We start from the raw sequence: 13,548 nt of genomic DNA on the forward strand, positions 1-13,548 counted from the left end.
CGGGTCCGCACCTCATCTGTGGCCGGCTACATGGGAGTTCAGCGACATAGCCATTATGCTAACTGCTGGCCCCCCCAGTCAGGACTTTTTAATGAAGGAGGTAGGAGAAGTTTCATTGGGATATGTGGTTTAAAAGTCTAAGGCAAAATATTTTCTTTTTAAAGAATTATCTGTTCAATTTTACTATTATTTTTAATTTGGTCAGAGAGAGAGAGCAGGAAAATGAGAAAGCAAGCCACCAGATTAGGGACTGGAATCTTGGTTGGCCATGTATGAGTCCAGTACCTCAACTGCCATGCCACCTGCTGGCCCTACTAAGTTTTTTTTTTTTCTGCTAAGTATTTTTGAAAAGATGCATTCGGGACAATTTTAGCTAAGGATATGAAACTTTATTTTTTAATTTTTAAAAAAGAATTATTTTAACTTTATTTGTTTTTTAAAGAATTATTTGTATTTAATTTTATTTATTCATTTATTTTAATTTGACCAGAGAGAGACACAGAGAGAGTGAGAAAACAAGCTGCCAGGTCTGGGGCTCAAACTGTGGTCAGCCATGTGGTAGTGTCCAGCACCTTAACCACCACACCACCTGCCGGTCCCCTTATTAATTTATTTTTAATTTGACCAGAGAGAGACAGAGAGGAGAAGGCGAGAAAGCAAGCAACCAGGTCTGGGACTTGAATTGTGGTTGGCCATGTGGGAGTCTCCAGTGCCTTAACCACCTCGCCACCCACTGGTCCCTGGATGTGAAACTTCAAAGACTAAAAGCAGGAGTTAAAATTGTTAAGGACAGCCAGCCCATGACTTGGTGGTTAAGGTGGCTGGATCTCACACAGCCGACTGTGGTCCTAATGCTAGATCTGATGGCTTTGGAAAACACACCAAGCTTGTGTGCATGCATCCCAAAAATCCCAAGATGAGAATGGAGGGGAGGGGATTGGGACATTCCCATCCCCTGTTGGAGGTGCTTTCTCACTTTCCCTCTCTCCCTCTGTCTCTAGTGAACACACACACCCTATAGCAGAAATTAAAAAGGAAATTATTAGAGAGATATAATTTTTTTCTTTTTTTTTGGAGTGTTTTTTTTGCTACAGGGTGCGTGCGCTTACCAGAAAGACAGAGAGAGAGAGACAGAAAGCAAGAAATCACCCCCCAGGGGGGATGGCCACACCGCAATCCCTTCTCCTCCATTTTCCTCTCACGCACATGTGCCCGACGTGAGTTTAAGTCACTGGGTCCGGGACTCGAACCATGGTAGGCTACATGGGAGTCTAGCAGCATAGCTATTACGCTAACTGCTAGTCCCGAGAGATATAATTTCTTAATATAGAGATGATTTAGTAGGAGCTCGGTAAATTCTTTGTTGGCTGAATAAAAATCTTCAGGCCCAGCTATGTTGACATAGTCAGAGACAAACTGAATTGAGAGTTAGAAGTCACATGGCCAACTATGGGTTCAGATCCTTGACCTGGCCTGAAAACATGCCAGGTGTGTGTGCAATGTTCCCAGAATCCTGATAACCTGGAGAGCTGGGGGAAGAGGATTGTGGCATGAAAGAGACTTTGTCAAGGGTGGTTCTCTCGATCTCCCTCTCTCCCTTTCTTTTCCTCCTTTTCTCTCCCTCTCTCCATCTTTCTCTCTCTTGTGCTTGCAAATGTGCTATTATGAATTAAAAAATGTATATAAAGGTTAGGATTTAGGTGACTTGCTACTGTGGTATGCTGTATAGAGAATAGAAGTAGAAAGCAGAGACCAAAGATGTTCTTGCATAAGCCACATAATGAAATGACTCTTGGGAGTAAGAAAGAACTAGAGTTGTGTCTACAGAGGAGGAGTGTTAGTTTCCTGTCATTTTAGTGGTTAAGAGGACAGAATCTCAGCTTCCTACTTTTTAGTGCTGAAACCTTGTCTTATCGAGAAATGTGTGATCCCTTTAAAATTAATATCAAGTAGTCATAGTTAGACTCCCCAGTTTATAGAATCCTTTGTCCATACAGCACACCCTTTATTGTTTCTCTTAGGTTTTTCTCTTCTAAAATTGTTCTTGCCAGTTAGTACTTGAAAGATATGCCAAGCTCTGCCCTCTTTATAAAATACATTTCTTTGTATTATGGACTTAAATGATGAACCACTTAGTTCCTCAGGTGTCTTTATGGAGTTTCTCTATAATTAAACAGGGTAACAATGGCTTTTATAGCAACTAACGATTACAGACATGTTTCACATTTTGACCCCACTGCAGACACACACACACACACACACACACACACACACACACAGTGGATGTAAGAGCCTCATGAAATAATATTTAACTTTTATGTATTGCACTCTTATTTTCTAATTTTTTTTAAAAATAAGAATGCTGGTTGGAACTCACTTGATACATGACTCACAGCAGCCTACATTTGGAAAAACTCCCAATTACAATCTCCTTGGTAATCAGGAAAGTGCAACGTAGAACTGTAGGAAGAAGCCATTTTACTTCCATCAGATTGGCAAGCATTAAAAAGTGTGATAATAGCAAGTGTTGATGAGACTGTGGAGAAATTACATTCCGACTTTTGACAGGAGTATAAATTGACTCGGTTATTTTGTGAAAACTTAAAAAAATTTTTTTCTTCTTTATTCATGATAGTGCACACTCATGAGACAGGGAGAAAGAGAGGTATTCTCCACAGGGTCTGGTCATTCCTTGATCCTCTTCCTCTGTTCCTCCTGCCCATTGGATCATGGATATTGGCTGATGATGGTAGAGACTCAAACTGTGATTGCCATGTGGGACCTGGCTTTTCTTGAGTGTATTTTATTACTGTGCCACAGAGCCAGCCTTCTTTTTCTTATTTAGTGAAATGAGGATACATATGTGGTTTTTGTTTGTTTGTTTTGCAGTAGGGCACATGTGCTCGCCAAAGAGAGACAGATACAGTGAGAAGGAAAGTGAGAAATCACACCCTGGGGGATGGCCATGCCACAGTCCCTTCTCCTGAGATCTTGGGCACATACATCTGACATGAGTCTTAAGATGCTAAACCAGGGAACCAGCAGTTAGCGTAATGGCTATGTCGCTGGCCTCCCACGTGGTCGACCGCGGTTCGTGTCCCGGACCCGGTGGCTTAAAAAACTCACGCCGGGCGCGTGTGCGTGCGTGCCCAAGATCCCGAGAGGAGAAGGGAGGAGAAGGGATTGTGGCGTGACCATCCCCCCTGGGGGGTGATTTCTCGCTTTCTGTCTCTATGTCTCTCTCTGTCTGTCTGGCGAGCGCACGCGCCCTACAGTGAAAATCTCTCAAAAAAAAAAAAAAAAAAAGATGCTAAACCAGAACTCAAACAGCAATCGACCATGTAGGAGTCCAGCACCTTAGCTACTACACTGCCTTCTGGCCCTGATATGTATGTATTTTAAACCTAGCAGTTATACTTCTGCCTTTATATTCCTTTTTTTTTTAAAATTCTTCTTTGTATTTATTCAAATTGGAAATGATATTTCACATTCACAGTCTTTTATAAAGTCAAAACACTTAGCAACCTTTGGCAGATCTGGTTAAGTTGCTTACAACTCTGTGAAACTACAGATCATCGTGATTAGGCACAGTTGGAAAAAAAATAAAGGCATATATTTGAGCTTTGTTAACTGGCACCTAGAATAATGATCTTACCCTAATGACAATATTACTAATAGTTAACTTTTTAAAAATTATTTTCTTAACATTCTATTGCTATACATCATTTGGCTTGTAAAGAGAATTTACCAGGACCAGCAGTTAGCGTAATGGCTATGTTGCTTGAGTCCCATGTAGTCTACCGCGGTTCGTGTCCCGGACCCGGTGCTTAAAACTCACGCCGGGCACGTGTGCATGCGTGCCCAAGATCCCGAGAGGAGAATGGAGGAGAAGGGATTGTGGCGTGGCCAAGCCCCCTGGGGGGTGATTTCTCTCTTTCTGTCTCTTTGTTTCTGTCTGTCTGGCGAGCGCACGCACCCTATAGCAAAAAAAACTCTCAAAAAAAAAAAATAAAAGAGAGAATTTACCCAACATGAACTATACTTCAGACCAGTCCAGTTGAGAATACTATACACGTTAACAACAGGTAATAAACGATTTCTGTGTCCCACAAATGTCTTGCCTCTCTATTTTGCCCTCTAATCTTTTAGTCTCTACCATAGAGTGCAGACAGTTGGTATATATAAAGTGGAGACATAGAAATTCTTTCATAGCCTGACTTGCTTCACTTAGCAATAAATCTCCCATATTTGACCACTTTATATCAGATAGTATTCCATGGAGTATATGTGCCACAGTTTTTCAATACATTTATCTGTTTGTGAACATTTGGGTTGGTTCCGTGTCTTAGCAATTATAAATAATGCCACAGTAAACATTGACGTGCAAGCACTTTTCTGACTGAGTATTCTCCTGTCCTTTAGGTCGATACCCAGGAGTGGGATTGCTGGATCATATGGTAGTTCTATTTGTATGTCTTTTGAGGAACCTCCATTTTGTTTTCCACAGTGGCTAGACCAATATTCCCATGAACAATGTAGGGGAGTTCCCCTTTCACCACAACCCTGCCAGCACTTACCATTTTTTGTATTTTTAATCTTTGCCATTTGGACAGGGGTTAGGTGGTATCTCATTGTGGTTTTGATCAGCATCTCCCTTATGATGAGGGTTCTTGAGCATTTCCTCTTATGCTTTTTGGCTGTTTGTATGGCTCATTTTCCCATCTTTTAATTGAGTTAATCATTTTTTTGTGGGGAGTAAGCTGCTTGAGTTCCCTGTGTATTCTGGTTATCAGTCTCTTATCTGAAGCATAGTTTATAAAAATACTCTCCCATTCTGAAGGTTGTGGATTCACACCAATTACTACTGTGCTCTTTACTATGCAGAAATTTCTTCATCTGATATAATCCCACTTGTCTATTTTGGGGATTATTGCCTGAGCTTTGGGAGTCTTATTTAAGAAGTCTTTGCTTACCCCAGTGTCTCCCAGAATTTCCCCCCAGTGTTTTCCACCAGTAGTATAATAGTTTGAGGACTTAGGTTCAGATCTTTGATCTATTTTGAGTTGATTTTTGTTAATTGCGAAAGATGGAGATCCAGTTTCATCTTTGTGCAGGTGGATACCCAGTTATTCCAGCACCATTTGCTAAAGAGGTTTTCCTTTTCCCACTGGATCAACTAGCATCTTTTGTCAAAAATGAGTTAACTGTATGTTTTGGGATTTATTTCTGGGTCTGTATTCTATTCAATAAGTCCACCTGTCTGTTTTTGTTCCAATACTATGTTGTTTTGATTGTCACAGCTTTATAGTATATTTCTGCCTTTATATTCCTTTTTTTAAGGTAATTCTTTTTTCTTTAACTTTATTTTAATTTCATCAGAGAGAGAAAGTGAGAAAGCAAGCTGCCAGATCTGGGACTTGAACTGTTGTTGGCCATGTCGGAGTCTAGTGCTTTTTAACACCATGCCACCTGCTGGTCCCCCTTTATATTTTTAACCAGAGAAATTCTCATACTTATATATCTGGATATGTGAACAAAGCGTTTATCATACTCTTATTTGCAGTAGCTAAGAATTATATGGAAATAAAGTTTCTTAAGAGGTAGAATGGATAAATAAATGGTGATTTTTCAAAAGTTACAATAATCTTGGTTCCTGGGAAAACCTAACTTTGATCACAGTGTATCATTTTTTTTCTACATTTACTAATATTTTGTTAGAAATTTCTTTACGACAGATACTGCTTTGTAGTTTTTTGTAGTTTGGTCAGGTTTTGATACCAAAATACTGATGCCTTCTGATTACTCTTGCTTACTGAAGAGTTTGCGAAGTACTGATAATTCTTCCTTGAATGTTTGTTAGGATTTACATTTACCATTGGTAATAGCTATACCTGGAATTTTCTGTGTGTGAAAAGATTTTTGATAGTAAATTCAAATTCAGTTTCTGTAGTAAATACAGGACTATTCTGATTTTTTGTTTCATATTGTGTCAGTTTTAATAGATTTCTTTAAAGAAATTTGATCATTTTACCTAATTTTTTGATACGTGTTTTTTAATAAGATAATTCACTTAATATCCTTTAATGTCTGCAAAATGTGCACCTCTTTAATTTTGGGTTTTAAAAAATTATTTATTTTATTTATTACTTTAAGTTTACTCTAGGGCATGTGTGCTCACCAGAGAGAAAAAGAGAGAGAGAAAGGAAGAAAGCAAGCCACGAGGCCTGGGACTTGAACTGTGGTCAGCCATGTGGGAATCCTTTACCTAAACCACCACACCACCTGTTGGCCCTATTGTTCTAGAATTGTTAATATGTTCTTTTTATCTGTGACAATCTAACTAATGGTTCATTTATTTTTTAAGTTTACTCTAGGGCATGTGTGCTCACCAGAGAGAAAAAGAGAGAGAGAAAGGAAGAAAGCAAGCCACGAGGCCTGGGACTTGAACTGTGGTCAGCCATGTGGGAATCCTTTACCTAAACCACCACACCACCTGTTGGCCCTATTGTTCTAGAATTGTTAATATGTTCTTTTTATCTGTGACAATCTAACTAATGGTTCATTTATTTTGTCATCTTTTCAAGTAATGTCATGTGTGATTTAACAGTGGAGATATGTTCTTAGAAATGTGTCGTTAGGTAAGTTTACCATTGCATGACGCTATAGAGTATACTTACGCAAATTTAGATAGTGTAGCCTACTATACTTAAGCTGTGTGGTATAGCCTATAATAATTGTATGGAACTACTGTCATATATGCAGTCTCCATCATTGACCCAACTGTTAAAATTGTGTGTGACTATGATCAACAAACATATTCTCTAGTTGTCCTTTCTATCTCATTGGCTCTTATTCTTTATAATTTTCTTTTTAGCACTATTTCATTCATTTTTTTACGCTTCCTAATATAAAACCTTAGGCATAGATTTGAGTCATTTCTTATTTTCTTAATTTTTTTTTAAGAGAAATTTTTGCTATAGGGTGTGTGTGCACTCTGGAGAGACAGAGAGACAGAAAGCCAGAAGTCACCCCTCCCCCCAGGGGGGACGGCTGTGCCGCAGTCCCTCCTCCTTCATTTTCCTCTTGGGATCTTGGGCACGCATGCACACACGCCCAGTGTGAGTCCCAAGCCGTAGGGTTCAGGACTCGAACCGTGGTCAACTATGTGGGAGTCCAGCAATGTAACCATTTTACCATCTGCTTGGTGCAAGTCCTTTCCTATTTTCTAATAAGAAAATAACATAAGCATTTACATGTAAGCATTTAAATATAAGCATTTAAATCTAGATTTTCATCTAAGCTCTGCAGGATTCCATAGATTTTGTTATAATTTAGTATTAAATAGTTTCCAGTTTACTTTGATTTTTTTTCTTTTACACATAGATTACTTTAAAGTATATCGTTTAATATTTGTGGTTATTCTAGGTATCTTATTTAAAAGCTTACTTATTGAGAGAAAGGGAGAGGAAGGAATAGATACAAGTACCTTCAAAAGGATCAGATGCCATGATTCTCCCTCTCGTCCTCTCTACCTCCTAAAATCATGGGGATACACACATATACCTGGTATATACAAGTCAACCCAGAAGAACCAAACACTTATCTCTCATATGGCTTCCAGCATTGCAGAATGTTGAACTACTGCTGTGCCACCCTACTACTGCTGTGCCACTATGGCTTGGTCTAAATAGCTTATTCTTACTGAACTCTAATTTAATTCCACTTTGAGGTCAGAGACTGTTTTATTTTATGCCCTCTCACTTCCCTATTCATGACAGAGTGCATGTGTTTGCATGTGAGAGTGGGGATCTCTACAAGATCCAGTCATGCTGTGATCCTCTTGCTCCAGTTGTCTATAGCCCGTTGGATCTTGAGCACTTGCATCCATGTATGGCGTGTGTCAAGCTAACTGGGCTGCAAATTCAAGCTGCAGTCACTGTGTGGGATCCAGCTTCCCTCAAAGAGTGCATTACTGCTATGCCACACTGTTGGCCCTTTGTATGGTTTCAATCCTTGAATTTTGTTTTATGGGCTAATGTATGGTCTATCTTGCTTAATAGTTTTTTTACACTCAGAGAATATCTCTTCTGTGGTTGTTGGGTGTCATAGTCTGCTAATAGCAATTAAAGTATATTGGTAGCATTTTCAAATAATTTATGTCTTCATAAATTTTTTTTCTGTGTATAAGGGGATCCTTGTTCTTTTTTTTTTTTTTTTTTTTGGGGGGTTTTTTTTTATTGTCGCCGAAGAGATAGAAAGTGAGAAATCAGCCCCCAGCAGGGATGGCCACTCTGCAGTCCCTTCTCCATTCTCCTCACGGGATTTTGGGCACGCACGCACATGCGCCCAGTGTGAGTTTAAGCCACCGGGTCTGGGACTCGAACCGTGGTCGACTATGTGGGAGTCCAGCGACATAGTCATTATGCCAGCTGCTGGTCGGTTGTGTGTGTGTGCATGTGTGTGGTGTGGTGTCCTTGTTCTATCAGTTGCCAAAAGGTATGTTAAACTATCCAGTTACGACCGTGGAGTTGTCTATTTCTTTTAATTATGTTTTTGCCTCATAGTATTTTGAAGCTCATATATTTAGACACATAATTTATAATTATGTCATTTTGGTAAATTGACCTTTTTATCATTATGAAATGTTCCTCTGATAATATTTCTCTTGAAATCTGTTTTTTCTGAAACCAGCCACTCCAGTCTTAAGATTATTTTTCCATGCATATCTAGTTCCATTTACTTACTTAAAACTGTTGTTTTTCATTATATTTAAAGTGTACTTGATAGTAGTATGTAGTTGAGTATTGTTTCTTAAACATTTAAAAATTTTTATTTTTCTTTATGAAAGAGAGAGAGAGAGAGAAGGTGAAAGAAGGAATGGGAGAAAGAGATATTTTGATAGAGTCTTACCAGTGTTGTGATTCTCTTGCCTAAGACTCTCAGTTAGGTAGGTTTATAGGTGAGTGCAACTGCAACTGGCATATTTAGGTTGATTCATGAACCAAACTTGGGCCTCCAGTGAATATTCCAGCCTACTAAGGGGTGGTGCTCTCTGTGAGTCATTGCAGCTGGGCCTGACTTTTTTTTTTTTTTTAAAGTTCATTTTGACAATGTAGAAGTGGAATCTTTCAGTTATTAAAAAAAAACTGGTTTTGAGCCTTTCAAGAACTGTGAAAGGTTTGAGTTTTACCCTACTTGCATGCTAACACATTGACCTGCCAAGTAGAAGCTGGCATGAGATTCCTTGGTCAGAAAGGGAAGAACAGTGCACTTCAGCAGTACTGGTAGATAGAAATCAATATTTACATCAGATCACTGAGCTCCAGTTTACAAAGGGCAGTAGGAAAAGGTCCAGGTGATTGCCTGTCCAGGTAGTGGGTTGCATTGCAAGAGAGGAATCATTTAGGAAAGTGCAGATCTTTTATAACAGGATGTAAACTTTGCTCTAAGGGAGACCCTGTCTTTCTACAAAGCTGCTCATTATATAAACATTGCTGAGGGACCTGGATGGTGGTGCAGTGGTAAAACACTATGCTCTATGAAGCTCAGCTACATGAGAAAATTCCAAGTTTGCATCCAGAGACTTCCCTGAACACAGCAGGCACATATATGCCCATAATCTGGTGCTGGCTGGGGTGGATTGTGGAATTGAGACCTTGTTAGGGATGTTGTTTCTATCTGTCTTGGTCTTTTTCACTCACGGAAGAAATTAATTAAAAAAAAAAAAAATTCTTGAGGGCCAGCTCATGACCTGGTAGTTAAGATATCTGGATCTCACATGGCAAAATGCATAGTTCACATCCCAGACCTGGCAACTTGAGAAATACACTTGGTGTGCACATGTGTATGTGCCTAAAACCCTGAAAGGAGGGAGAGGTGGCGGAGAAGAGATTGTGGCATGATAAGCCCCACCAGGAGTGAAGGAGTGCTTTATTGCTTTCTTTCTTTCTGTGTCTTTCCAGTGAGTACATGTACCCTCTGGCATATTAAAATAAAAGAATTCTTCGAAGATTGGAACAAAAGCAGTCTATGCCTCTGTTCTCAAGGCATATAGAAAATTAAGAGATCCATAGAGAATTGCATCTTAAAACTACTGGATAAAATTTTCTCAATCCCCCCGTTATTTACTTAAATTTTGCTTTTCTTTCTTTCATATATGGCTGCATGGTAGTTTTCCAGTTTTATCTAAACACTGTACTTTATGGTATTATGCTCTCACCACATAGGATTATGTATTTGTATCCTTTCACCCTTAATATTTTTGTTTTGATGTATGTATGTGTGTAACAAAACACTCATTGATGGAATCAGCAGGTGGTGTGGTAGTTAGGGTGCCGGATTCCACATGGGTGACTACACAGTTGACCTGGCAGCTTCACATCACGCAAGGTGTGTGTATGCCCAAAATCCAGAGAGGAGACTGGAGGAGAGGGGAATGAGCCATGCGGCTGTACCCCCTGGGGCCTGATATATCTTTGCTCCTTACCCAGTGGCTTAAACTCACACTGGGCGCATGTGCGTGCGTGCCCAAGATCCCGAGAGAAGAATGGAGGAGAAGGGATTGTGGCATGGCCATTGCCTCTGGGAGGTGATTTCTCGCTTTCTATCTCTCTGTCTCTCTCTGTCTTTCTGGTGAGCACACGAGCCCTATAGCAAAAACCTCTCCAAAAAGAAAAAAAAAAAAAGTAAAAACTTAAATAGAGAAACATACTCATAGAATATTTGCTGTATACTACTAAACATTTTTTAGTAACTCTGTGAGGTAGTTATTGTAATGTGGATATTATTTATTCCTGTTTTATTGGTGAGGAATTGAGGCTTAAACTTCCCAAATTTGTAATTAAAGGAGACACACTGTGGAAATTTTGTAGTATGTATGTATGTATGTATGTATGTATTTATTTATTTATTTATTTATTTTGGAGAGGTTTTTGCTATAGGGCGCGTGTGCTTGCCAGAAAGACAGAGAGACAGACAGAAAGCAAGAAATCACCCCCCAGGGGGATGGGTACGCTGCAATCCCTTCTCCTCCATTCTCCTCTCAGGATCTTGGGCACGCACGCACACGCGCCTGGCGTGAGTTTAAGCCACTGGGTCCAGGACTTGAACTCTGGTTGACTGCATGGGAGTTGTGACATAGCCATTAGGCCAACTACTGGTCCCATTATTCTGTAAAGTATCTTAACTAGAAACTATAATATATAGGATGTTTGCTTTAAAATTATTTAAGCTGTTATGCAGATTTTTACATATTATACTATATAAATGATATAGCTCATAGAGAAAGGAAAAACAAATAGTAAACTGTAGTATCAATCTGTATAAAACTCTTTTGTGGTAACTTCAGCTGACATTTTTCACCCTCTGTATGATTCACCTATTGGATTTGTTTTTTGTTATTTTGAGAGAATTTTGCTATAGGGCGCGTGTGCTCATCAGAGGCAGAAAGTGAGAAATCATCCTTCCCCCCAGGGGTGTGGTGGCCACTACACAATCCCTTCTCCACTCTCCTCTTTGAATTTTGGGCATGTACACACATGGGCGTGGTATAAGTTTTAAGCTGCTGGGATCAGGACTCAAACTGTGGTCAGCCACTTGGGAGTCCAGCGATGTAACCATTACATCATTTGCTGATCTCAGAACCCAGATTATAAATTGCTTAAAAGATAATTTTTCCTCTCAGCCTCATTTCTGTGTGTTGAAATCTTTTATAGTTCATTTCAAGTTTGTTTTATGGTTCGTTTTTGTCCCTATTGTACTTTATACTAGTTGTGTTATCTTGGGTAGGACATCTTATTTCTGGAGGCCTCTGTCACATCAACTCTATGATAGGCATATAGCTGTGGTTCTTTCTTTTTTGTTCTATTTTAAAACTTTTTCCTTTTTAGTCAACAATCATATATATATATATATGAGGGGTTCTTCAAAAAGTTCATGGAAAATGTGTATTATGAAGAAAGTATGCATAGATAACTTCTTTTGCACTAAACCTTATTCATTTTTCCACGAACTTTCTTCATACTTACGGTATATAACGTGTTTTGATATATGTAGATATCATGTGGTATTTGTCTTTCTGTGCCTGACTTATTTCACTCAACAATGTTTTCCAGGTTTATCTGTCACAACTGACAGGATTTTCTTCAGTTCAGATTCTTTCAACAAAAAAAACTTGTTCTGAATGAATGAGGGAGAGTAAAAGAGGTATATTTTTGACAGGGTCTTGCCATTGTGATCCTTCGCCCCAGTCTCCCAGTTAACATGGCATGACAGTCATGTGCCAGTTTGCCTGTCCTGTTCAGGTTAGTTTGCCTGTCCTGTCCAGGTTGGTCCTAGAATTGAAATTGGCCTTACATGTGGCTCCAGCCTTATTTAGCAGTGCCCTACTACTGTGCCACTGTTGCTAGGCCTCAGCAAATATTTTTATATATAAAATATGTTTTACCCACATGTGATAAGTGGGTATATGAAGTTGATAAATATGTGGTTTCTGCTCTTAAAAAGTTTCCGTTGGGGACCAACAGGTGGCATGGTGGTTAAGGCACTGGACACTCCCACATGGCTAAACACGGTTTGAGTCCCGGACCTGGCAGCTTGCTTTCTCACTTTACCTCTTTCTCTCTCTGTGTCTCTCCCTGGTCAAATTATAATAAATGAATATATAAAATTAAATTAATTAAAAGTTTCTGTTGAGAGAGATGAAAAACAAAATAAATGAAAGCACAAAGCAACAAAAAGAGACAATTTATGAAATTTGGTTGGGGGAGATAGTTTCAGAATACTTACCTAAAGTACAGAGCTAAGATAAAGATAAGAGTAGATCTCCCCTTCTGCCATCCCCTGCTCCCAATAGCAGTAGATTATTATTGTGTTAGGAAGTGACAAATGCCAGTTGGCATTTTTCAGCAGAGTCCTTTTAGTTCCTGATCAAGATAAAATTAATACTTAAGTATTACCTGTGCTGGTATTTGACTCTGGCAAGATTTCTCTTCATGATTGTTGAATTGATTTAAAGGTCAAAGTGGTAGTTTGTGATACTACCGTCTAGCTTTTCGATCTTAGTGAAGCATGAAAAAATATTTTATGTATAACTAAGCATGAACATGATCCAGTTTCTTTTGAGGTAGCCAACTCCCTCGTATCCTAAAGCTCAGTTGACCCTGATTGACCTTGATGATATCAGGTTGCAATTTTTCCTATCTCATTTGGGAACTGAGAGGTAGGCTTCCTCTCTTCTATTGGTGGAGATAGTATAACAAGTATCAGAAATTCTTATCACCTAGTGCAATATATAAAAGTTAAAGAACATCTTAGGCTATGTTCTGCTTTGTTGTTATTGCATAATTGTGAAGAATTAATTTTTTGGAAGAAGTGCTTTCTGTGTACCGTGCATTGGTAGGTATAGTTGAAAAGCCCATATTCATATGCTCATGGACAAAGGTAGCACTGTCCAGTGTTAAATGCCAAAGAAAGCATGGCATCGTCAGTTGTCCAAAAGATTTTTTGACACTTTAGTCATACTTTTCTGTGACAAATTGTAACTCTTTC

Source organism: Tupaia chinensis, unplaced genomic scaffold (assembly GCF_000334495.1).
Source record: "Tupaia chinensis unplaced genomic scaffold, TupChi_1.0 Scaffold149831_1, whole genome shotgun sequence".
Lineage (NCBI taxonomy): Eukaryota > Metazoa > Chordata > Mammalia > Scandentia > Tupaiidae > Tupaia > Tupaia belangeri.